General features: G+C 46.0%; 13 non-coding genes across 13 annotated transcripts; 7 read left to right on the top strand and 6 right to left on the bottom strand.

Annotated features, from left to right (window-relative positions):
* The first annotated feature begins 557 nt into the window (after nt 1–557).
* Nucleotides 558–630, top strand: TRNAR-ACG (transfer RNA arginine (anticodon ACG)). The gene has a single exon. It is a non-coding gene; the product is annotated as a tRNA-Arg (tRNA).
* Nucleotides 631–1,636: 1,006 nt separating this feature from the next.
* Nucleotides 1,637–1,743, bottom strand: LOC146818373 (U6 spliceosomal RNA). Its single transcript, XR_014963516.1, has one exon. It is a non-coding gene; the product is annotated as a U6 spliceosomal RNA (small nuclear RNA).
* Nucleotides 1,744–2,515: 772 nt separating this feature from the next.
* Nucleotides 2,516–2,588, top strand: TRNAR-ACG (transfer RNA arginine (anticodon ACG)). The gene has a single exon. It is a non-coding gene; the product is annotated as a tRNA-Arg (tRNA).
* A 1,007-nt stretch (nt 2,589–3,595) lies between these two features.
* On the bottom strand, nt 3,596–3,702 carry LOC146818371 (U6 spliceosomal RNA). The gene has a single exon (XR_014963515.1). It is a non-coding gene; the product is annotated as a U6 spliceosomal RNA (small nuclear RNA).
* A 776-nt stretch (nt 3,703–4,478) lies between these two features.
* On the top strand, nt 4,479–4,551 carry TRNAR-ACG (transfer RNA arginine (anticodon ACG)). The gene has a single exon. It is a non-coding gene; the product is annotated as a tRNA-Arg (tRNA).
* Nucleotides 4,552–5,558: 1,007 nt separating this feature from the next.
* LOC146818369 (U6 spliceosomal RNA) lies at nt 5,559–5,665 on the bottom strand. The gene has a single exon (XR_014963514.1). It is a non-coding gene; the product is annotated as a U6 spliceosomal RNA (small nuclear RNA).
* Nucleotides 5,666–6,439: 774 nt separating this feature from the next.
* TRNAR-ACG (transfer RNA arginine (anticodon ACG)) lies at nt 6,440–6,512 on the top strand. Its single transcript has one exon. It is a non-coding gene; the product is annotated as a tRNA-Arg (tRNA).
* A 1,007-nt stretch (nt 6,513–7,519) lies between these two features.
* LOC146818367 (U6 spliceosomal RNA) lies at nt 7,520–7,626 on the bottom strand. The gene has a single exon (XR_014963513.1). It is a non-coding gene; the product is annotated as a U6 spliceosomal RNA (small nuclear RNA).
* A 774-nt stretch (nt 7,627–8,400) lies between these two features.
* Nucleotides 8,401–8,473, top strand: TRNAR-ACG (transfer RNA arginine (anticodon ACG)). Its single transcript has one exon. It is a non-coding gene; the product is annotated as a tRNA-Arg (tRNA).
* A 1,007-nt stretch (nt 8,474–9,480) lies between these two features.
* On the bottom strand, nt 9,481–9,587 carry LOC146818365 (U6 spliceosomal RNA). The gene has a single exon (XR_014963512.1). It is a non-coding gene; the product is annotated as a U6 spliceosomal RNA (small nuclear RNA).
* Nucleotides 9,588–10,359: 772 nt separating this feature from the next.
* Nucleotides 10,360–10,432, top strand: TRNAR-ACG (transfer RNA arginine (anticodon ACG)). Its single transcript has one exon. It is a non-coding gene; the product is annotated as a tRNA-Arg (tRNA).
* Nucleotides 10,433–11,439: 1,007 nt separating this feature from the next.
* LOC146818363 (U6 spliceosomal RNA) lies at nt 11,440–11,546 on the bottom strand. Its single transcript, XR_014963511.1, has one exon. It is a non-coding gene; the product is annotated as a U6 spliceosomal RNA (small nuclear RNA).
* Nucleotides 11,547–12,320: 774 nt separating this feature from the next.
* TRNAR-ACG (transfer RNA arginine (anticodon ACG)) lies at nt 12,321–12,393 on the top strand. The gene has a single exon. It is a non-coding gene; the product is annotated as a tRNA-Arg (tRNA).
* The last annotated feature ends 67 nt before the right edge of the window (nt 12,394–12,460 follow it).

Below are 12,460 nucleotides of genomic sequence, written 5' to 3'. Positions count from 1 at the left end.
GCTCATGGTTCAGGCTACTGACAAGGAACATTGTGACATCATGCTGCCTGTGGAACAGTGATATTAAAGGTGAGACAGCTGCACAGTAGGTTAGGTGAAGGGCTCTGAGAGGTGAAAGGCAGCATGCTTGGGTCCCTGGACAAGGTGAGCCTATGACAAGGTGTCTGAATTTTCGCCTGTATTGTAATATTAAACACTTTATTGTTGTACCCGCCTGCTGATTAAGGAGTCCTCAAGATCAGCTCCACACAGACGTGGAACTGATGATGTTAATGCAGAATATTTAAGAAACTGAGGCTGATCTAAAACATTTCCTTGGACCTAGGACCATTTCCCCTGACTTTTAGGTCCTTCGTCCTCCTAAAGTCCTTTGTATAAGTTAGGAACACCTGACAGAACAGAATTTCAGGAGGTCAGGTGGGTTTACTTGTGTCTTCTGGTTGTGAGCAGTAAACGTGGCTAAAAAGGTTGATGGAATGGTGTTTTAAACACACACACACACACACACACACAACTTCTGGTCCTCTTAAGGACAAAAGTATGGGTAATCCTACATGGGGCCAGTGGCGCAATGGATAACGCGTCTGACTACGGATCAGAAGATTGTAGGTTCGACTCCTATCTGGCTCGAAAGGGTCATAGGTCCCTGTTTTATGGTATTCCTGTGGAATTCTTATTTACCTCAGACTTGTTGTAGGTTCAATATTCTCGAGCAGGACTCATCCAGCAGTCGTTCCATGGTAGGGCTGCAGTAATAGGACCACGGCTAGTTAAAAGTTTCCCATTTGCTGCTGGATTCTATGTGAAGGCCGTCATGTGGTGTGCTGCTTTTGTATTTCAACATGGGTCTCTGAGTCTCTAAACTAGGAAAAAATCTTGTTGAGAAAAGTGTGTGTGAGAGGGTCTGTGGGTGCAGGCAGGTGTGTGCACTTGAGTGCTGACCCATTTACATGTGTGAGAGGGACAAGCAAATTGCCTGTGGGATGTAGGCCTACAACTGGAACCAAGCAGCCAGGCAGAACCACAGGTAAGGAGAGAGGAAGGCAGTTCATTATTAGAGCAGGATCATGAGCATCTTGCCCTGCTCCCTTCTGCCCCGATCTGCCACGATCGGCCAAGACCTCTCTATTAGGGTGGAGGGTGAACATTTCTTGGACCTCAGAAACTGAGGGATGCAGCGCCGATATGTCCTCCAAGGGCCTAGAGGACCTGGTGCCCAATCATGCCTGGTGTTTTTCAGCTTACCCGACCAATCTGGTTGCAAGGCGGATTTTAACAGTACTGCTGAAAAGGGACTCCCAGACAGCCCTGAGGCCATCATTTGCATAGGCCCTCCCCTTCTCTTTCTCTTGCTTCCCACAAAGCAACGCATCGCTGGCAGCAGTATAGATTTGGGGGTTGTGAAGAATAATGACAGGGAGGCTGAAGAAGGGAAAGAAAAGTCCCAGAAGTCCTGCAGGCTTCCTTGCTAAATGCAGCTGGCCATAGAGTGCACCTTCATTACTGCGAGGTAAATACATTAAAATGTTGAGGAGAGACAAATTGAAAAATAGATATTAGGAGGAAAGCACTGGAACCTGCTTTATTATTTCAATTAGTCTTGAAAACATAGAACATTTCTCTCCTGAAAGCTGGTAAAAATATGGAACGCTTCACGAATTTGCGTGTCATCCTTGCGCAGGGGCCATGCTAATCTTCTCTGTATCGTTCCAATTTTAGTATATGTGCCGCCGAAGCGAGCACACTTCATTGATGAACCTACAATGTTTATAAACTCTCTAAATCTACGGTCTCTAGACATAGGGTGGCCTGGCAGAGATGCTCGTATGGCCAGTAAGCATTCAAATCTGAGCCAATGGGCAAAAATGCATGAAGAGTAACAATCCATTATTCTTCACTGCATTTGTGGTCCAAGACTTCACCAATTGGAAGTATGTAGATTATGCCAGGGTTGCAAAGGCTCATGGTTCAGGCTACTGACAAGGAACATTGTGACATCATGCTGCCTGTGGAACAGTGATATTAAAGGTGAGACAGCTGCACAGTAGGTTAGGTGAAGGGCTCTGAGAGGTGAAAGGCAGCATGCTTGGGTCCCTGGACAAGGTGAGCCTATGACAAGGTGTCTGAATTTTCGCCTGTATTGTAATATTAAACACTTTATTGTTGTACCCGCCTGCTGATTAAGGAGTCCTCAAGATCAGCTCCACACAGACGTGGAACTGATGATGTTAATGCAGAATATTTAAGAAACTGAGGCTGATCTAAAACATTTCCTTGGACCTAGGACCATTTCCCCTGACTTTTAGGTCCTTCGTCCTCCTAAAGTCCTTTGTATAAGTTAGGAACACCTGACAGAACAGAATTTCAGGAGGTCAGGTGGGTTTACTTGTGTCTTCTGGTTGTGAGCAGTAAACGTGGCTAAAAAGGTTGATGGAATGGTGTTTTAAAACACACACACACACACACACACAACTTCTGGTCCTCTTAAGGACAAAAGTATGGGTAATCCTACATGGGGCCAGTGGCGCAATGGATAACGCGTCTGACTACGGATCAGAAGATTGTAGGTTCGACTCCTATCTGGCTCGAAAGGGTCATAGGTCCCTATTTTATGGTATTCCTGTGGAATTCTTATTTACCTCAGACTTGTTGTAGGTTCAATATTCTCGAGCAGGACTCATCCAGCAGTCGTTCCATGGTAGGGCTGCAGTAATAGGACCACGGCTAGTTAAAAGTTTCCCATTTGCTGCTGGATTCTATGTGAAGGCCGTCATGTGGTGTGCTGCTTTTGTATTTCAACATGGGTCTCTGAGTCTCTAAACTAGGAAAAAATCTTGTTGAGAAAAGTGTGTGTGAGAGGGTCTGTGGGTGCAGGCAGGTGTGTGCACTTGAGTGCTGACCCATTTACATGTGTGAGAGGGACAAGCAAATTGCCTGTGGGATGTAGGCCTACAACTGGAACCAAGCAGCCAGGCAGAACCACAGGTAAGGAGAGAGGAAGGCAGTTCATTATTAGAGCAGGATCATGAGCATCTTGCCCTGCTCCCTTCTGCCCCGATCGGCCCCGATCGGCCAAGACCTCTCTATTAGGGTGGAGGGTGAACATTTCTTGGACCTCAGAAACTGAGGGATGCAGCGCCGATATGTCCTCCAAGGGCCTAGAGGACCTGGTGCCCAATCATGCCTGGTGTTTTTCAGCTTACCCGACCAATCTGGTTGCAAGGCGGATTTTAACAGTACTGCTGAAAAGGGACTCCCAGACAGCCCTGAGGCCATCATTTGCATAGGCCCTCCCCTTCTCTTTCTCTTGCTTCCCACAAAGCAACGCATCGCTGGCAGCAGTATAGATTTGGGGGTTGTGAAGAATAATGACAGGGAGGCTGAAGAAGGGAAAGAAAAGTCCCAGAAGTCCTGCAGGCTTCCTTGCTAAATGCAGCTGGCCATAGAGTGCACCTTCATTACTGCGAGGTAAATACATTAAAAATGTTGAGGAGAGACAAATTGAAAAATAGATATTAGGAGGAAAGCACTGGAACCTGCTTTATTATTTCAATTAGTCTTGAAAACATAGAACATTTCTCTTCTGAAAGCTGGTAAAAATATGGAACGCTTCACGAATTTGCGTGTCATCCTTGCGCAGGGGCCATGCTAATCTTCTCTGTATCGTTCCAATTTTAGTATATGTGCCGCCGAAGCGAGCACACTTCATTGATGAACCTACAATGTTTATAAACTCTCTAAATCTACGGTCTCTAGACATAGGGTGGCCTGGCAGAGATGCTCGTATGGCCAGTAAGCATTCAAATCTGAGCCAATGGGCAAAAATGCATGAAGAGTAACAATCCATTATTCTTCACTGCATTTGTGGTCCAAGACTTCACCAATTGGAAGTATGTAGATTATGCCAGGGTTGCAAAGGCTCATGGTTCAGGCTACTGACAAGGAACATTGTGACATCATGCTGCCTGTGGAACAGTGATATTAAAGGTGAGACAGCTGCACAGTAGGTTAGGTGAAGGGCTCTGAGAGGTGAAAGGCAGCATGCTTGGGTCCCTGGACAAGGTGAGCCTATGACAAGGTGTCTGAATTTTCGCCTGTATTGTAATATTAAACACTTTATTGTTGTACCCGCCTGCTGATTAAGGAGTCCTCAAGATCAGCTCCACACAGACGTGGAACTGATGATGTTAATGCAGAATATTTAAGAAACTGAGGCTGATCTAAAACATTTCCTTGGACCTAGGACCATTTCCCCTGACTTTTAGGTCCTTCGTCCTCCTAAAGTCCTTTGTATAAGTTAGGAACACCTGACAGAACAGAATTTCAGGAGGTCAGGTGGGTTTACTTGTGTCTTCTGGTTGTGAGCAGTAAACGTGGCTAAAAAGGTTGATGGAATGGTGTTTTAAAACACACACACACACACACACACACACAACTTCTGGTCCTCTTAAGGACAAAAGTATGGGTAATCCTACATGGGGCCAGTGGCGCAATGGATAACGCGTCTGACTACGGATCAGAAGATTGTAGGTTCGACTCCTATCTGGCTCGAAAGGGTCATAGGTCCCTGTTTTATGGTATTCCTGTGGAATTCTTATTTACCTCAGACTTGTTGTAGGTTCAATATTCTCGAGCAGGACTCATCCAGCAGTCGTTCCATGGTAGGGCTGCAGTAATAGGACCACGGCTAGTTAAAAGTTTCCCGTTTGCTGCTGGATTCTATGTGAAGGCCGTCATGTGGTGTGCTGCTTTTGTATTTCAACATGGGTCTCTGAGTCTCTAAACTAGGAAAAAATCTTGTTGAGAAAAGTGTGTGTGAGAGGGTCTGTGGGTGCAGGCAGGTGTGTGCACTTGAGTGCTGACCCATTTACATGTGTGAGAGGGACAAGCAAATTGCCTGTGGGATGTAGGCCTACAACTGGAACCAAGCAGCCAGGCAGAACCACAGGTAAGGAGAGAGGAAGGCAGTTCATTATTAGAGCAGGATCATGAGCATCTTGCCCTGCTCCCTTCTGCCCCGATCGGCCCCGATCGGCCAAGACCTCTCTATTAGGGTGGAGGGTGAACATTTCTTGGACCTCAGAAACTGAGGGATGCAGCGCCGATATGTCCTCCAAGGGCCTAGAGGACCTGGTGCCCAATCATGCCTGGTGTTTTTCAGCTTACCCGACCAATCTGGTTGCAAGGCGGATTTTAACAGTACTGCTGAAAAGGGACTCCCAGACAGCCCTGAGGCCATCATTTGCATAGGCCCTCCCCTTCTCTTTCTCTTGCTTCCCACAAAGCAACGCATCGCTGGCAGCAGTATAGATTTGGGGGTTGTGAAGAATAATGACAGGGAGGCTGAAGAAGGGAAAGAAAAGTCCCAGAAGTCCTGCAGGCTTCCTTGCTAAATGCAGCTGGCCATAGAGTGCACCTTCATTACTGCGAGGTAAATACATTAAAAATGTTGAGGAGAGACAAATTGAAAAATAGATATTAGGAGGAAAGCACTGGAACCTGCTTTATTATTTCAATTAGTCTTGAAAACATAGAACATTTCTCTCCTGAAAGCTGGTAAAAATATGGAACGCTTCACGAATTTGCGTGTCATCCTTGCGCAGGGGCCATGCTAATCTTCTCTGTATCGTTCCAATTTTAGTATATGTGCCGCCGAAGCGAGCACACTTCATTGATGAACCTACAATGTTTATAAACTCTCTAAATCTACGGTCTCTAGACATAGGGTGGCCTGGCAGAGATGCTCGTATGGCCAGTAAGCATTCAAATCTGAGCCAATGGGCAAAAATGCATGAAGAGTAACAATCCATTATTCTTCACTGCATTTGTGGTCCAAGACTTCACCAATTGGAAGTATGTAGATTATGCCAGGGTTGCAAAGGCTCATGGTTCAGGCTACTGACAAGGAACATTGTGACATCATGCTGCCTGTGGAACAGTGATATTAAAGGTGAGACAGCTGCACAGTAGGTTAGGTGAAGGGCTCTGAGAGGTGAAAGGCAGCATGCTTGGGTCCCTGGACAAGGTGAGCCTATGACAAGGTGTCTGAATTTTCGCCTGTATTGTAATATTAAACACTTTATTGTTGTACCCGCCTGCTGATTAAGGAGTCCTCAAGATCAGCTCCACACAGACGTGGAACTGATGATGTTAATGCAGAATATTTAAGAAACTGAGGCTGATCTAAAACATTTCCTTGGACCTAGGACCATTTCCCCTGACTTTTAGGTCCTTCGTCCTCCTAAAGTCCTTTGTATAAGTTAGGAACACCTGACAGAACAGAATTTCAGGAGGTCAGGTGGGTTTACTTGTGTCTTCTGGTTGTGAGCAGTAAACGTGGCTAAAAAGGTTGATGGAATGGTGTTTTAAAACACACACACACACACACACACACAACTTCTGGTCCTCTTAAGGACAAAAGTATGGGTAATCCTACATGGGGCCAGTGGCGCAATGGATAACGCGTCTGACTACGGATCAGAAGATTGTAGGTTCGACTCCTATCTGGCTCGAAAGGGTCATAGGTCCCTGTTTTATGGTATTCCTGTGGAATTCTTATTTACCTCAGACTTGTTGTAGGTTCAATATTCTCGAGCAGGACTCATCCAGCAGTCGTTCCATGGTAGGGCTGCAGTAATAGGACCACGGCTAGTTAAAAGTTTCCCATTTGCTGCTGGATTCTATGTGAAGGCCGTCATGTGGTGTGCTGCTTTTGTATTTCAACATGGGTCTCTGAGTCTCTAAACTAGGAAAAAATCTTGTTGAGAAAAGTGTGTGTGAGAGGGTCTGTGGGTGCAGGCAGGTGTGTGCACTTGAGTGCTGACCCATTTACATGTGTGAGAGGGACAAGCAAATTGCCTGTGGGATGTAGGCCTACAACTGGAACCAAGCAGCCAGGCAGAACCACAGGTAAGGAGAGAGGAAGGCAGTTCATTATTAGAGCAGGATCATGAGCATCTTGCCCTGCTCCCTTCTGCCCCGATCTGCCACGATCGGCCAAGACCTCTCTATTAGGGTGGAGGGTGAACATTTCTTGGACCTCAGAAACTGAGGGATGCAGCGCCGATATGTCCTCCAAGGGCCTAGAGGACCTGGTGCCCAATCATGCCTGGTGTTTTTCAGCTTACCCGACCAATCTGGTTGCAAGGCGGATTTTAACAGTACTGCTGAAAAGGGACTCCCAGACAGCCCTGAGGCCATCATTTGCATAGGCCCTCCCCTTCTCTTTCTCTTGCTTCCCACAAAGCAACGCATCGCTGGCAGCAGTATAGATTTGGGGGTTGTGAAGAATAATGACAGGGAGGCTGAAGAAGGGAAAGAAAAGTCCCAGAAGTCCTGCAGGCTTCCTTGCTAAATGCAGCTGGCCATAGAGTGCACCTTCATTACTGCGAGGTAAATACATTAAAAATGTTGAGGAGAGACAAATTGAAAAATAGATATTAGGAGGAAAGCACTGGAACCTGCTTTATTATTTCAATTAGTCTTGAAAACATAGAACATTTCTCTCCTGAAAGCTGGTAAAAATATGGAACGCTTCACGAATTTGCGTGTCATCCTTGCGCAGGGGCCATGCTAATCTTCTCTGTATCGTTCCAATTTTAGTATATGTGCCGCCGAAGCGAGCACACTTCATTGATGAACCTACAATGTTTATAAACTCTCTAAATCTACGGTCTCTAGACATAGGGTGGCCTGGCAGAGATGCTCGTATGGCCAGTAAGCATTCAAATCTGAGCCAATGGGCAAAAATGCATGAAGAGTAACAATCCATTATTCTTCACTGCATTTGTGGTCCAAGACTTCACCAATTGGAAGTATGTAGATTATGCCAGGGTTGCAAAGGCTCATGGTTCAGGCTACTGACAAGGAACATTGTGACATCATGCTGCCTGTGGAACAGTGATATTAAAGGTGAGACAGCTGCACAGTAGGTTAGGTGAAGGGCTCTGAGAGGTGAAAGGCAGCATGCTTGGGTCCCTGGACAAGGTGAGCCTATGACAAGGTGTCTGAATTTTCGCCTGTATTGTAATATTAAACACTTTATTGTTGTACCCGCCTGCTGATTAAGGAGTCCTCAAGATCAGCTCCACACAGACGTGGAACTGATGATGTTAATGCAGAATATTTAAGAAACTGAGGCTGATCTAAAACATTTCCTTGGACCTAGGACCATTTCCCCTGACTTTTAGGTCCTTCGTCCTCCTAAAGTCCTTTGTATAAGTTAGGAACACCTGACAGAACAGAATTTCAGGAGGTCAGGTGGGTTTACTTGTGTCTTCTGGTTGTGAGCAGTAAACGTGGCTAAAAAGGTTGATGGAATGGTGTTTTAAAACACACACACACACACACACACACAACTTCTGGTCCTCTTAAGGACAAAAGTATGGGTAATCCTACATGGGGCCAGTGGCGCAATGGATAACGCGTCTGACTACGGATCAGAAGATTGTGGGTTCGACTCCTATCTGGCTCGAAAGGGTCATAGGTCCCTGTTTTATGGTATTCCTGTGGAATTCTTATTTACCTCAGACTTGTTGTAGGTTCAATATTCTCGAGCAGGACTCATCCAGCAGTCGTTCCATGGTAGGGCTGCAGTAATAGGACCACGGCTAGTTAAAAGTTTCCCATTTGCTGCTGGATTCTATGTGAAGGCCGTCATGTGGTGTGCTGCTTTTGTATTTCAACATGGGTCTCTGAGTCTCTAAACTAGGAAAAAATCTTGTTGAGAAAAGTGTGTGTGAGAGGGTCTGTGGGTGCAGGCAGGTGTGTGCACTTGAGTGCTGACCCATTTACATGTGTGAGAGGGACAAGCAAATTGCCTGTGGGATGTAGGCCTACAACTGGAACCAAGCAGCCAGGCAGAACCACAGGTAAGGAGAGAGGAAGGCAGTTCATTATTAGAGCAGGATCATGAGCATCTTGCCCTGCTCCCTTCTGCCCCGATCGGCCACGATCGGCCAAGACCTCTCTATTAGGGTGGAGGGTGAACATTTCTTGGACCTCAGAAACTGAGGGATGCAGCGCCGATATGTCCTCCAAGGGCCTAGAGGACCTGGTGCCCAATCATGCCTGGTGTTTTTCAGCTTACCCGACCAATCTGGTTGCAAGGCGGATTTTAACAGTACTGCTGAAAAGGGACTCCCAGACAGCCCTGAGGCCATCATTTGCATAGGCCCTCCCCTTCTCTTTCTCTTGCTTCCCACAAAGCAACGCATCGCTGGCAGCAGTATAGATTTGGGGGTTGTGAAGAATAATGACAGGGAGGCTGAAGAAGGGAAAGAAAAGTCCCAGAAGTCCTGCAGGCTTCCTTGCTAAATGCAGCTGGCCATAGAGTGCACCTTCATTACTGCGAGGTAAATACATTAAAAATGTTGAGGAGAGACAAATTGAAAAATAGATATTAGGAGGAAAGCACTGGAACCTGCTTTATTATTTCAATTAGTCTTGAAAACATAGAACATTTCTCTCCTGAAAGCTGGTAAAAATATGGAACGCTTCACGAATTTGCGTGTCATCCTTGCGCAGGGGCCATGCTAATCTTCTCTGTATCGTTCCAATTTTAGTATATGTGCCGCCGAAGCGAGCACACTTCATTGATGAACCTACAATGTTTATAAACTCTCTAAATCTACGGTCTCTAGACATAGGGTGGCCTGGCAGAGATGCTCGTATGGCCAGTAAGCATTCAAATCTGAGCCAATGGGCAAAAATGCATGAAGAGTAACAATCCATTATTCTTCACTGCATTTGTGGTCCAAGACTTCACCAATTGGAAGTATGTAGATTATGCCAGGGTTGCAAAGGCTCATGGTTCAGGCTACTGACAAGGAACATTGTGACATCATGCTGCCTGTGGAACAGTGATATTAAAGGTGAGACAGCTGCACAGTAGGTTAGGTGAAGGGCTCTGAGAGGTGAAAGGCAGCATGCTTGGGTCCCTGGACAAGGTGAGCCTATGACAAGGTGTCTGAATTTTCGCCTGTATTGTAATATTAAACACTTTATTGTTGTACCCGCCTGCTGATTAAGGAGTCCTCAAGATCAGCTCCACACAGACGTGGAACTGATGATGTTAATGCAGAATATTTAAGAAACTGAGGCTGATCTAAAACATTTCCTTGGACCTAGGACCATTTCCCCTGACTTTTAGGTCCTTCGTCCTCCTAAAGTCCTTTGTATAAGTTAGGAACACCTGACAGAACAGAATTTCAGGAGGTCAGGTGGGTTTACTTGTGTCTTCTGGTTGTGAGCAGTAAACGTGGCTAAAAAGGTTGATGGAATGGTGTTTTAAAACACACACACACACACACACACAACTTCTGGTCCTCTTAAGGACAAAAGTATGGGTAATCCTACATGGGGCCAGTGGCGCAATGGATAACGCGTCTGACTACGGATCAGAAGATTGTAGGTTCGACTCCTATCTGGCTCGAAAAGGTCATAGGTCCCTGTTTTATGGTATTCCTGTGGAATTCTTATTTACCTCAGACTTGTTGTAGGTTCAATATTCTCGAGCAGGACTCATCCAGCAGTCGTTCCATGGTAGGGCTGCAGTAATAGGACCACGGCTAGTTAAAAGTTTCCCATTTGCTGCTGGATTCTATGTGAAGGCCGTCATGTGGTGTGCTGCTTTTGTATTTCAACATGGGTCTCTGAGTCTCTAAACTAGGAAAAAATCTTGTTGAGAAAAGTGTGTGTGAGAGGGTCTGTGGGTGCAGGCAGGTGTGTGCACTTGAGTGCTGACCCATTTACATGTGTGAGAGGGACAAGCAAATTGCCTGTGGGATGTAGGCCTACAACTGGAACCAAGCAGCCAGGCAGAACCACAGGTAAGGAGAGAGGAAGGCAGTTCATTATTAGAGCAGGATCATGAGCATCTTGCCCTGCTCCCTTCTGCCCCGATCGGCCCCGATCGGCCAAGACCTCTCTATTAGGGTGGAGGGTGAACATTTCTTGGACCTCAGAAACTGAGGGATGCAGCGCCGATATGTCCTCCAAGGGCCTAGAGGACCTGGTGCCCAATCATGCCTGGTGTTTTTCAGCTTACCCGACCAATCTGGTTGCAAGGCGGATTTTAACAGTACTGCTGAAAAGGGACTCCCAGACAGCCCTGAGGCCATCATTTGCATAGGCCCTCCCCTTCTCTTTCTCTTGCTTCCCACAAAGCAACGCATCGCTGGCAGCAGTATAGATTTGGGGGTTGTGAAGAATAATGACAGGGAGGCTGAAGAAGGGAAAGAAAAGTCCCAGAAGTCCTGCAGGCTTCCTTGCTAAATGCAGCTGGCCATAGAGTGCACCTTCATTACTGCGAGGTAAATACATTAAAAATGTTGAGGAGAGACAAATTGAAAAATAGATATTAGGAGGAAAGCACTGGAACCTGCTTTATTATTTCAATTAGTCTTGAAAACATAGAACATTTCTCTCCTGAAAGCTGGTAAAAATATGGAACGCTTCACGAATTTGCGTGTCATCCTTGCGCAGGGGCCATGCTAATCTTCTCTGTATCGTTCCAATTTTAGTATATGTGCCGCCGAAGCGAGCACACTTCATTGATGAACCTACAATGTTTATAAACTCTCTAAATCTACGGTCTCTAGACATAGGGTGGCCTGGCAGAGATGCTCGTATGGCCAGTAAGCATTCAAATCTGAGCCAATGGGCAAAAATGCATGAAGAGTAACAATCCATTATTCTTCACTGCATTTGTGGTCCAAGACTTCACCAATTGGAAGTATGTAGATTATGCCAGGGTTGCAAAGGCTCATGGTTCAGGCTACTGACAAGGAACATTGTGACATCATGCTGCCTGTGGAACAGTGATATTAAAGGTGAGACAGCTGCACAGTAGGTTAGGTGAAGGGCTCTGAGAGGTGAAAGGCAGCATGCTTGGGTCCCTGGACAAGGTGAGCCTATGACAAGGTGTCTGAATTTTCGCCTGTATTGTAATATTAAACACTTTATTGTTGTACCCGCCTGCTGATTAAGGAGTCCTCAAGATCAGCTCCACACAGACGTGGAACTGATGATGTTAATGCAGAATATTTAAGAAACTGAGGCTGATCTAAAACATTTCCTTGGACCTAGGACCATTTCCCCTGACTTTTAGGTCCTTCGTCCTCCTAAAGTCCTTTGTATAAGTTAGGAACACCTGACAGAACAGAATTTCAGGAGGTCAGGTGGGTTTACTTGTGTCTTCTGGTTGTGAGCAGTAAACGTGGCTAAAAAGGTTGATGGAATGGTGTTTTAAAACACACACACACACACACACACACAACTTCTGGTCCTCTTAAGGACAAAAGTATGGGTAATCCTACATGGGGCCAGTGGCGCAATGGATAACGCGTCTGACTACGGATCAGAAGATTGTAGGTTCGACTCCTATCTGGCTCGAAAGGGTCATAGGTCCCTGTTTTATGGTATTCCTGTGGAATTCTTATTTACCTCAGACTTGTTGTAG

Source organism: Triturus cristatus, chromosome 6 (assembly GCF_964204655.1).
Source record: "Triturus cristatus chromosome 6, aTriCri1.1, whole genome shotgun sequence".
In the NCBI taxonomy this organism is placed as follows: domain Eukaryota; kingdom Metazoa; phylum Chordata; class Amphibia; order Caudata; family Salamandridae; genus Triturus; species Triturus cristatus.
This window is presented reverse-complemented; position numbering and strand designations above follow the sequence as displayed.